Here is a 12,388-nt window from a genome sequence, read left to right on the forward strand (position 1 = left end):
GCCTGTTAAGCTCCGCCCTCCCCGCTCCTCGGCTGTCGTTATTACACTGCAGCCGGGAGCGGAAGAGCAAGGCGTAACATTCGCCAAAATTTTGGCCAAAGCCAGGGCGGACGTCGACCTCCCAAGCTTGGGTATAAGCGGATTAAAATTCCGTACGGCCGCCACGGGTGCCCGCATCTTGGAGGTGCCAGGTGCATCCAGCGGCGACAAGGCGGACTCCCTCGCAAAAAAACTCAGGGAGACCCTCAACGATGGAGTCGCGACAGTATCCAGGCCGGTAAAGTGTGCAGAAATGCGGATCACTGGCTTGGACGACTCGGTCTCGCAGGAGGATATCGCTGTCGCCGTTGCGCGGGATGGGAACTGCCCCAAGGAGGCAGTAAAGGTAGGCGTGATAAGACCCACTCCTCGGGGCGTTAGCTCTGTCTGGGTGCGGGCTCCCATCGCGGCCGTAAAAAAGGTGGGCAGTCTCGGCCGCCTGTTAATCGGCTGGATTTCGGCGCGAGTTGAGGTGCTGCAGCCAAGGAAACTGCGGTGCTTCCGGTGCCTGCTCAGCGGGCACGTCAGAGCTCAGTGCACCGCAGAGGCTGACCGCAGCGAAGAGTGTTATCGCTGCGGTAAACCCGGCCACATGGCTAATGTGTGCACCGGCACACCAAAGTGCTCGGTATGCGCGGCGGCAAACAGGCCGGCCGAGCATCGGTTGGGGAGCAAAGCGTGCTTCCCACCGAAAAAAAAAGGGGACGGGCGCTAAGACTACAAAAGTCCCTGCGCCGGAACCCGCTCCAGCGCGAGCTGCTGCCCCAGCTGCCCCGCCTGCCGTCACGTCTATCGCGGCGGCCGATGCTTCCCCATCTGAAGGAGGGAGCGGTGAGGAAATGGCCACACAATCCAAATAAGTATGGCCCACCGCCTACTCCAGGCTAATATCAACCATTGCCGCTGTGCACAGGACCTCCTAGTCCAGAGCATGGCGGAGTGGTTGATAGAAGTGGCGGTGGTGGCGGAGCCTTACTTCGTCCCCCCCATAAACAACTGGGTGGGGGACTTAGATGGATTGGTGGCCATTGCTAGCGCACGAGCGCTTTGCGTGCCTCCCCTCATCACGATCAAGAGGGGCAAGGGCTACGTGGCAGTGAGGTGGCGGAGTTATGTCCTCATTGGGGTTTACTTCTCGCCCAATAAACACCTAGCCGATTTTGAGGCATTTCTGGGCGAGTTGGAGGCCCTAATAGGACCAATCCAGCCTCGCCGGGTGCTCGTCGTTGGGGACCTTAATGCTAAATCTACTGCTTGGGGCTCCCCTAAGACTGATGCTCGCGGCGAGGTTTTGGAAGATTGGGCGGCGACGACCGGCCTCTTGGTGCTAAATAAGGGGTCGGTAAACACATGCGTGCGACAGCGAGGGGGTTCCATCGTGGATGTCTCGTTCGCGTCCCCCGCTGTGGCAAGCATCGTCCGGGGCTGGAATGTTCTGGAGAGGGTGGAAACACTGTCGGATCATCTGTACATCCGGTTCGACGTGTCCCCCTCGCCAGAACACCCGGACCGTCGTCGCCCGAGAAAGCCGGCGCGGAGGTGGGTGCTGGGGAGTCTGAATAAAGATGTTCTAGTTGAAGCTGCCATAGTCCAGGCCTGGCAAGCTCCACCTGAACCTGTGGAGGTCGAGGGGGAGGCGGAGTGGTTCCGGGATGCCATGTCGAATGTATGCGACGCATGCATGACCCGGGCCAAGCCGTGTCCCCCGAAACGTCGGGTGTACTGGTGGTCCCACGAAATCGAAGAGATTCGCTCGGATTGCGTAGTGGCGAGACGCCAGTACACCAGACACCGCAGGTTGCGCCGTCGTAATATCGACCACGGCGCGGTGGAGCAACAGCTGTACGAGGCCTATCGAGAGCGACGATTGGCCCTACAGCTGTCTATAAGCCAGGCTAAGGAGCAAGCCAAGATGGAGCTTCTCCAGACTCTGAGTCGCGATCCGTGGGGGCGCCCCTACAAGATCGTCAGAGAGAAAATGCGTCCCTGGGCGCCCCCTCTGACTGAGACTCTCCAGCCCCAGCTCCTGGAAGACGTAGTGTCCACTCTGTTTCCGGCCAGAGTGGAACACTCTCCTGCGGCAATGGCACCTCCCGATTATGCCTCAGGATCGGAGGAGTCGGAGGTGCCAAAAGTGTCGGAGGAGGAGTTGGGCGCGGCCATCCTAAGGCTCCGGGGCAAGAATAAGGCCCCGGGTCCGGACGGAATTCCTGGCCGCGTCTGGGTATTAGCTCTAGAGGAGCTAGGGGACCGATTCCGCAGGCTACTCGATGCCTGTTTGGAGTCGGGATCGGTCCCAAGACAGTGGAAGACGGGCAGCCTGATACTTTTAAAGAAAGAGGGGCGCCCCGCAGAGTGTCCTTCGTCGTACAGACCGTTGGTGATGCTTGATGAGGCCGACAAACTTTTTGAACGAGTGGTGGCGGGTCGGCTCATCAAGCATCTAGGAGAGGTGGGTCCCAACCTATCCGACAACCAGTTTGGTTTCCGGGAGGGCCGTTCGACCATAGATGCGATAATGCACATCAAGGCCCTCTCGGAAGAGGCGGTGGCTCGACGTGGGGTGTTGTTGGCGGTGTCGCTTGATATCGCCAACGCCTTCAACACCTTGCCCTGGGCCAGCATTAGGGAGGCATTGATATACCATAGGGTACCTCCCTACCTCAGCCGGGTCGTTGGGGAGTACCTCTCCGATAGGTACATCAAGTACCCGGTACGCGAAGGACAAACACTCAGTCGGAGGATGACGTGTGGTGTTCCACAGGGTTCCGTGCTCGGCCCGCTCCTGTGGAACATCGGATACGACTGGGTGTTGCGGGGCGATCTCCCCCCGGGAGCCACCGTGACCTGTTACGCGGACGACACGCTGGTCACGGCCCGGGGGGACAGCTACGACGAGGCTGCCCGTCTTGCCACTGAGGCTGTGGCACTGGTGGTTGGCAGAATCGAGATGTTGGGACTCCGGCTAGCGAGCGCGAAAACCGAGGCCTTGTGTTTTCACGGGCCGAGGAGGGCGCCGCCGCCGGGGTCCCACATACTCATTGATGGAACCCGTGTCGAGGTGGAGTCAAAGATGAACTACCTGGGACTCATCCTCGACAGCCGCTGGAACTTCCGCGAGCACTTCACTCGCTTGGTCCCCCGATTAATGGGGGCGGCGGCTGCGTTGAAGCGGCTGCTGCCCAACCTCGGGGGGCCCAGTGCGAGCAGCCGCCGCCTATACTTAGGGGTGGTGCGGTCCATGGCCTTATACGGGGCACCCGTATGGGCGGAGGCCCTGACAAGGCAGAATGTCACCCTCTTGAAGAGACCACAGAGGGTGATGGCCGTCGGGGTCGTCCGTGGCTACCGCACCATCTCTTTCGAGGCGGCGTGCGTATTGGCGGGGTGCCCTCCTTGGGATCTGGAGGCGGAGGTCTGTGCTGCGATGTATCGGTGGCGCGCAGACCTCCGGCTCCGGGAGGAACACCCCACGCCCAAGGAGGAGAAAGAGCGGAAGTTCCACGCTCTGCAGTCCATGACGGAAAAATGGAAGGAGAGGCTGGCCCAACCCACGGCTGGCCTCAGGACTGTGGAGGCTGTCCGTCCTGTGTTAGAGGAATGGACGGACAGGCGGCATGGGTCGCTTACCTTCCGGCTGGTGCAGGTGCTCTCGGGGCACGGTTGTTTCGGGAGATACCTGTGCAATACGGCTGGAAGGGAGCCAACCACCGAGTGCCACCATTGTGGCTGTGACGAGGACACGGCGCAGCATACACTGGAGGTATGCCCAGCCTGGGCCGATCAGCGCCGTGTGCTCATCGCTGCAGTGGGGCCGGACCTCTCTCTCCCCGCCGTAGTTAAAGCCATGGTGGGGAGCGACAGGTCCTGGAAAGGTATGAAATCCTTCTGCGAGGAAGTCATCTCGCAGAAGGAGGCTGCGGAGAGGGAGAGAGAGAGAACCTCAGACCTTCCTATCCGCAGCCGGAAAACCGGGCGTAGGAGAAGGGTTCCCCACGCCTATCTCCTACCCCCATAACGGAGGCATGGCGTAGGACACGGGGGTGTCCTGCGTCATAAATAGGCCTCGAGGTGGCGCGCGCGGTGTTCCCGCGCGCACCTCAAAGATGAGGGGATGGAGCAAACTCCAACTCCATCCCAAACGGAGACGGGCCCTGCTGTGGGCAAACGCCGCTGGGACCGCGGACGAATGCTATAGCGTACCCGCAGTCCCGGCAAAGGGCGTCCAGAGGAACACCGTGGGGTTTTAGCCGGTAAGAGTCCGGCATATCCTCTCAGCTGCCCCCGCGGTAGAGAGGAACCCATGAGGGTTTCCCCACGTATAAAAAAAAAAGGGTTGTAAGTTTGTATGAAAGTCCCCCAGTTTTAATGTATACTGAACGAGTTTTCGATAGAAAATAATTAAACACCTATTTCACACCTATTTATTAATTTTGGAAAATCATCCCTTAAGGTCGTTAAATGGGGGTTGGAATTTTATTTCAAACTCCGTTAGTTCTGAAGCAAGGACTATAAAAACTTGCATTTGGCTTTCCTGTTGGAAATAATAGAACTTTTTTAACACCAGTTATGGAAAATCTACCCCTAAGTGGGTAATATAGGGGTTCAAAGTTTGTTTAGAAGTAAGCCGATTATGAAGCAAAGACTATGATAATTGGTATTTTGCTTTCGGGTTGTAAATAATATATCACTTATTTTTCCATTTTGTGAAAATCAACCCTTAATGTCGTTAAATAGGGGTTGGAACTTTATTTTATAATCCGTTAATTTGGAAGCAACCACTATGAAAAATTATCATTGACTCAATGAAGCATCTCAGTCACTGTTTTTTTAGATCAACCCTTAAGACGGTTATAAAAGGGTGTATGCATTATGCCTTTCTGTTTACACATCTGTTTCAGCAATTTTAGCAACTGAACAATCAATCCCATTAGGATACTATAAGTAAAGGAAGTTTCTTTAAAAATCGTTATTGAAGTTACTTCCTTTGGCGTGTCTGGAAAAAGAACAGAGTGGTTTAGTGTAGGGCGAAATTCCACGAGACGTCGTAACATATATTTTAACATGGGAATGCATTGCACGTGTTGAAGTGTAGAACAGGGGTTTTTTAGGGTACCTAAAGGATAAAAACGGAACCCTATTACTAAGACTTCGCTGTCTGTCCGTCTGTCCGTGTATCGCAGGGCTCTATCTCTGGAACCGTAATAGATAGACATTTGAAATTCTTACAGAGGATGCATAACGGTGGCCGCTATAACAGCAAATGCTAAAAATAAAAAAGTTGAAAACAAAAAGGGGTTCCCATACAACAAACTGCTATTCGATATTTTTCCAACTAACTTTTGAACCGTCAGAGGTAGACAGTTCAAATTTTTACAATGTGTGTATTTTAATGGCTGCTGCAATATTAAATACAAGAAATTAAAAAAAAATGAAAATGTTGGTTGTACGGAGCCCTCCAGGTGCGGGTTTGACTTGCACTTGGCCAATTATTAGTAACGTGCAGACCCGCGGGCCACACGGGAAGGTCGCGGGCCACACACCACCCGTAGGTGTCGGGATGGCGACCGCTGGTGTTGAATATTAGCTTTCAGAAATTTGCTGATAAAGTATTTATTGATGCATATGTACATAGGAATGTTTTTGAAATTCTACTAAGGAGGTAAAAGAAGTGTTATATGTATGTATACGGGAATCTTTTAGGTTCGAAATTTCAGATAACGTATATTCAGACAAATACACGACAACGTCGTCCACGGTGCAAATTTCATTTACGATAATGCGTAATTTTATTCAAATTAGTCTACATTTTGGTATACTGATTAGGTACATCGCAACTACTTTGGACACACTGCGTGCCAACATTTTGTCCTGCCGTGGGGTATGGTTTTGGTTATGCGTGCATTAGTGGTGGTGATGTGGTAGATACATAGACCTTGGATTAAAATTTTGGGCTAGAACAGGGCTACGTATCCCCTGCCTGTCGTACGAAACTAAAGGGGGACTTCTGGAGTTGCGGGCGGCAAGAGCTCCCACTCTAACCGCCCAGCCAGCGACCCTGGAAAGAACCACTGTATGTAAGGCCCCATATAACATGGATGATTCCTATGGAATAGTGTAAATAATAATTATTGTATCCTACATGAAACTTATATTTTAAAGAAAGTTTCATTACAGTCCACTAATTTGAGTTTTAGTGTATGTTTCTGAAGAAAGCTTGACCAATTTAGGTACACAGTGACGAAAAAAAAGCTTTTATTAATTAAATATTACTTCTCCTACTTTATCGTTAAAATTGTTAAAGGTACAAATTTACGATTACAGTTATTTGTATGTCATATCATATTTTTTTACGCGAGCGAAGCCGCGGGTTCTGCTAGTATTACATAAAGTATTAAACTGTCTTGACTTGCTAGCGGCTATTAGACGTCAATCGAATCTTGTCTTGTTATGTCCAGTTATGTTTTGCGGTAACAGAATATCCACGTCTATATCTAAGAGAATGTTCCTGACGTAATCTGATATCGTTAGGGCATGAGTCTGAATAAACAATGGACACACTTCAACAAGGATAGAACCACGTACACGTATGTAGCCTACCCACTATTTCTATGTAAATAACACAGATTATTTTTATGTAATGAATGTAATGATTAAGTATGAAGTGGTAGTTATGATGTTAAGTGGTTACTGCCAAACGAACCTGAGTTAGGAATGGAGTCGATCATAGTAGTAGTTGCTGCCTCAAGGGACAAAGTAAGAATGCTTTGTAACGTACATAATAGCTATGGCTTGCCTCATTCTTCAAACTAGCTAAACTGTACTAGTAGTACAGCTTTACCTCGCAATTATAGGCAGATACAGAGCCAACAGTTACTTAAACTATGAGATTTCGGTCGAACCACAATAAAATCTCCAAAACATACAGCCACTAACTTATTTATTCATCTATTCATCGATTGGCACTGAAACAGTATACTCAAAATAGCCATCCTAGCGATCCATCCTAGCGACGGTAAAACTATCATACAAAGGATGCATCGATGCATTCTTTTAGAGATGCCGTCTTCTCTATAAGGGAAGTGCAGCCTTCAAACACGTTTTATTGACTAAAATCTCATATAACCCCATTTCTTTTAAAGGAAATCGTATCGAATTCTATCAATATTTTTGGAAGATTTTCCAAATTATGGTTATTAAATGAATTTAATTCATTTGAATATCATTTTATTGTATAGAATTAAGATAAAAATAATAAAAAATAATAACTAAAAGCTACAGGTAACAATAAATACTTCGCTATCGCAGTGGAGAAGCTACGTGGGTCAGATTTCGCAAATCCTTTTATACTGAGAGGATTTGCCGGGAAAAGAGATTGTGTACTAAACATATTTATTATAAATACCTTCAGAGGCAGATATGATCTTGAACTGTACGTTGAAACCTTTTTTTTGTTTAATAAAATTGCAAATAATTCTATATTATTTGTGTAGTTAATAAAAAAGTATATAGATTAAAATCGGGTATAAAAATTATATTAACAAATTTCCTTTGTAAGCTGTATTTGAATAAAAATCGAAGAATATTTTTTCAGTACACGAATTTTGATTACGAATAATTTTCGAAAAGTCAATTGAACTAAAATTTCTTTGGTAGTGAATTAAGTAGATATACTCGTAGCTAATGAAGTCATCTATTGTAGTTAGATGTTGTCAAAACAAAGCCCAATTCGGACCATTTCCATCTACCTTGCACAAGTACTTTTATTACAGTTCTCCTGGCAGAATTGACTGAATAAGAATCATATAATTATGCAAATTATATTCTTAATTCCGTTTTCGTTGTCTCTCTGATTGGTCTTTAAATTGGTCAGAGCAAAATGCTTTACGCATAAAAATCTCTAAATTTCGACTACATAAGTGAAAGATTAAATAAATATATAAATAATATAAAAGACCAATTGTCATGCTAATGTAGGTAAATACCATTTAAATCGAAATTAAAAAGATCTTTAATTTTCATTTGAAGAGAGAAACAGACGAAAAGGCATGTAATTAATTTGATTACTTTACAAAAAAATACAAATAAATACAAACATTCTGTAAACCGCGCAATAAGGAATCACCTAATGTTTTTATCTACTGGAATACGTTGCTCCAGGGCTGTGAATTTCCATTGGGAACTTATTTTAATTACCCCATTTAATTCCGTTGGTGCGAAATCCTCATCAACATTTTACGCTCAAGCTAAGTAGAACCGTATTTTAGTTGTAATAGGTTTAAGTTACACTAACTGTGAGTGGAGATATGGACTTTTGGTTGGGAAATGGTCTTCCCAAGCCATATTAATCACGCTTTCTTAGTGTAGGAGGCACTAGGAGAGAACAAACAGCACGCACCAACAAAACGGACGTTTTAAACAATTGTTAGATGTATATCTAGCGTATATATTATCTTGTGCTCCCGCAACTATCTAGCTGAAAGTTTTTGTACGTAAAAACAACCGGTCGTATTTCTCGTTCTGCGCGTTAAATGGGCTAACATCGCGTGAACATTGAAAAGAATACATTTTAACATTTTCAAATACAAGTTTCTTAGGCATAAAAATGTTAAGCATGTTTTATGACGCTACATATTTTTACAATACATCTTTCTTGATGTAGGTATATGATTCTGTAGCAGTAAAAGAATTTCGGCAACATTCATTTATCTTCGGGTCCCATCATTATGCTAAAATAGTAAGCAAATGTAAGTAAGTTACATTATCAATTATTTATAAGCAGTAGATATTAGACAGATAGTTGTAGTTTATAAAAAAATATTTGTGTTCCGTTTATAATTAATAATTTATTTACTTTTCTAACAAGGATACCTATCCTTCAACGATACATAAGTGATAAAATTTTACAAAACATAATATTTATTGTTCCTCAAAAATAGAAAGAAAATAATAGAAACAATCAAATCTCCCAAAGTTGTTTCGTATAATAAAGCTGTCAACAAACAGTTCAAATGCCACTTTCCAAGTTTTAACAAGATTTTTGATATGTCCGAGAGAACCGAGATTTGGGCTAGCAAATTGACTTAGCAAACTTCCCTATATTGTAGGTTAATCCTCCTCAAACCCGGTAAAACTTATTCCCAGTAGCATCCCTTGCTGATATTTTGGAACAAATTGGATTGGATTATCATTTGTTATGACTTGTTTTAATAATATGAAATGCTTGCGGTCATATTTAATGGTCACTGTCGCACTTATTTATCTGTTACTAGACTACGGGTAGGAGATGAGTCCTATGTAAGTTTCGAATTAAATCCGAATACCTCATAGTTTTATGATATTGGAATAGGAAACTACCTTGCAGATGATAAGTATCAGCGCCGCCCATAGACATCTGGAATCACCTCATAAAGTATAGGCGTTTTATCTGATGCCGATGCTTTTACCACTCTTGAAAATGACTCAGATTATTATGTAAGCAAACCGGTATCTTCATTTGTCCACCGAAATAATTATGAGAACTACATACTTCATTCTACAAATAGATGTGAGGGTGGAACTTACCGGTCGAGCAATACTTCTTCTACTAACATTCATAAACGTAAAATAAACGCCTTACGCCTCCAAAAGTAGAATCCAAAAGCTTTAAAAGAGAAATAGGAGGTGATCTATGACCAGGACGAATCACCAGGAGTTTTAGCATCTTCTAATTGAAATGATTCGGGCACATTGGACCAAAAACGATTTGTTCTCCCCTTCATTGCAACGCGGGACTTTGAACAGCTCCGGATTTCATTATTGGCCCGAATATTTCATTTGTCTTCCATGCAGTTGATTTAGGAAGGACTAAATTTATGCTAATCATCTTGATTAGATGCGATCTGTTTTATCGAATTGTCCGATCAGTAGGTAGGGTAATATAGTTGTTGAGTCTAGGTGAATTCGTTTTACCATTTGTTATAGAGAAGTCATTGAGTCAATATTTACTTCTGTGGCTGATCTTTGTAGTACTGGAATTATATTGTCAAGTTGATAAATTTATCTCTATGCAATAGTTATCATCTGATGGACTATGATGTTAGATGCTTCTCGAAAAAAGTTTATTTTTTATTATTCCAAAACTTCTATCAGAAGTCCAATTAAATAAAACGTCGTTATACAATTGCTTCATATCTGGAAAAATTAAAATCTATTCAGAAGATAGTAAAAATTAATCGTTTCTTCGTGTCAATATGATCAGAAGTTCCAATAGAGAAGTTAGTTACTTCAGAAGGTTTTATTTTTAATTCAGTTCCGTTTGCTTAAAGTGAATTTCATTCTGATTCCTTTTAATAATTTTAAGTTTCTTTGTTTCCATTTTAATTAATGCCGCCGTCAAAATTATTGATTTGGGTTGCGGGCTTTCGAGACAAAACTCTGAACCTTTGATTCTGAAGTTCCATCAAATTCATTCCTCCAATTGAAATATTATATTAATAGGGTTGCTCTCCACTTCATACGAATTGAATCCAATTAAGTTGTACCAATTAACAAGGTCGATATAATATTGCCCTTTCAAATGAAGGTGGAGCGAAGAGCGAAGTTTCAGCAAAGTACTGACGAATTCAAATGTTCAAATGTAATTAAATTGTAGAGGCTGGACAAATTGGTGCGATTGGTGTGGCAATCGGCCATGGAATTAATTTCTTCGCAGAGGTTTTAGCGCAATTGATGTGAAAGGTAGGTTGGGGTTTGATGGCAAAAGTAAGGACGGAAGGATTTAGTGGGCGGTTTGAAATTAAATTAATTTAAATAGGCCTGCTTTGGCATTTGCAATTATACCAGTTAAATATTTACTTATTAATTCATTCAGATCCGATGGTGTAATTTGTAGTACCTAATTAGTGTCTAATATAATATGATTACTTAATGCATAGATTTCCTTATAAAACTAAAATTATTTTTATAAAAAATGATATTTATAATTAAATTGTTTTATTAATAAAAAGAAAGATTGGATGAGTAAGTGCTGTATTGCTGTAATTTCATAGAGTCGTTTTTGATAATCCTATTTAATCATGCTACAATAATTATACCTTGAATAGTAAGTGACTGTAGACGATTAATGAAACAAAAAACACAAGCAAAAGAAAATCAAAATTCCCCAAAAAGGAAAGAACAACATAAGACAACAATTGATTAATTCATTCTGCGCCATCTTTCACAGAATCAGACGCCAGCTTTAATTAAGTCCGTAAAACCTCATTTGTAAGAAATATTTATTGCACGAATCATAAAGATTTCGTTGCTTAATTGAAAAAGGTGTCCCTACATAACATGGAAAGAACCTTAAGGAATGCTCAATTTATTTTTTGGTAAACCGCTAAAGCATGAGCATTCATCTTGGCCTTTTTCATTTCCTTTACTTTTTGCGGGCAAAGCCGAAGGACTAGCACTTTATGCGCTTATAAATCATACAGATTTAGAATTCTGGGAATTGAGTGAACATTTAATTTAACGTGGAGTGAGTTAAATGCCAAGTTAAGATTACATACCTACGTTATTTAGTCTTCTAAGAAAGTGTAATTTAGATATATAGGCAAAATTCGTGAAAAAAATTAGAATTTTTAAAGCTAATTTAATTTTCACAGGGTCGCTATGTAATGTATGTGGGCTATTGGATTAAAAGGCGTGTTGCTTCGTTGATATCTTTATTTGTTGACTGTCTTAATTACTATTAAGCTCCATACATATCACAAAATAAATAGGTTGTTTTTTCATCATCATCATCAACCCATTACTGTCTCATAATGAGAAGGATTAGGTCATAGTGCAGCGCGCTGGCCAAGTGCGTACATTTGTGATTTTTTTTTATAAATGTCACAGGTATGCAGGTTTCCTCACGATGTTTTCCTTCACCGTTTAGCAAGTGATTATTCATTTCTAATATGGTTGCTTTTTACGAGTAGTTCATTAATTTGTTTATACGAATTTCAAGTTTGAATATATCCGTTTATGTATAAATTTAAAGCTATTTTTAAAACTTTAGCTTCCAGGACTTCTGTAAGACTAATTTATCAACGGCATGTTTCACCAACTGTGTCCATTTGATAGTTAAGTAGTTTCAAAGCACGTCCGACCTCTGTTCCTGTAATTAAGTGAATAAGTCAAAGTTGAAGCTGAATAAAGCAGATGGATTGTTCTAGAACAAAAGGGGTTAGTTCTGGAACAAACTGTGAGCGATGCCGGGTTGATTAAATATGTTAGGAAGCATGATACTGATATTCTATACCGTAATTGAAAACCGGTTCGATTTAAAATATTATAAAACGAGTATATCGATACACTATATTTACCAGGACTATACCAA

The sequence above is a fragment of the Epargyreus clarus genome, unplaced genomic scaffold (genome assembly GCF_041222505.1).
Source record: "Epargyreus clarus isolate Ecla_fem2 unplaced genomic scaffold, WU_Ecla_fem_2.2 ptg000018l, whole genome shotgun sequence".
NCBI lineage: Eukaryota > Metazoa > Arthropoda > Insecta > Lepidoptera > Hesperiidae > Epargyreus > Epargyreus clarus.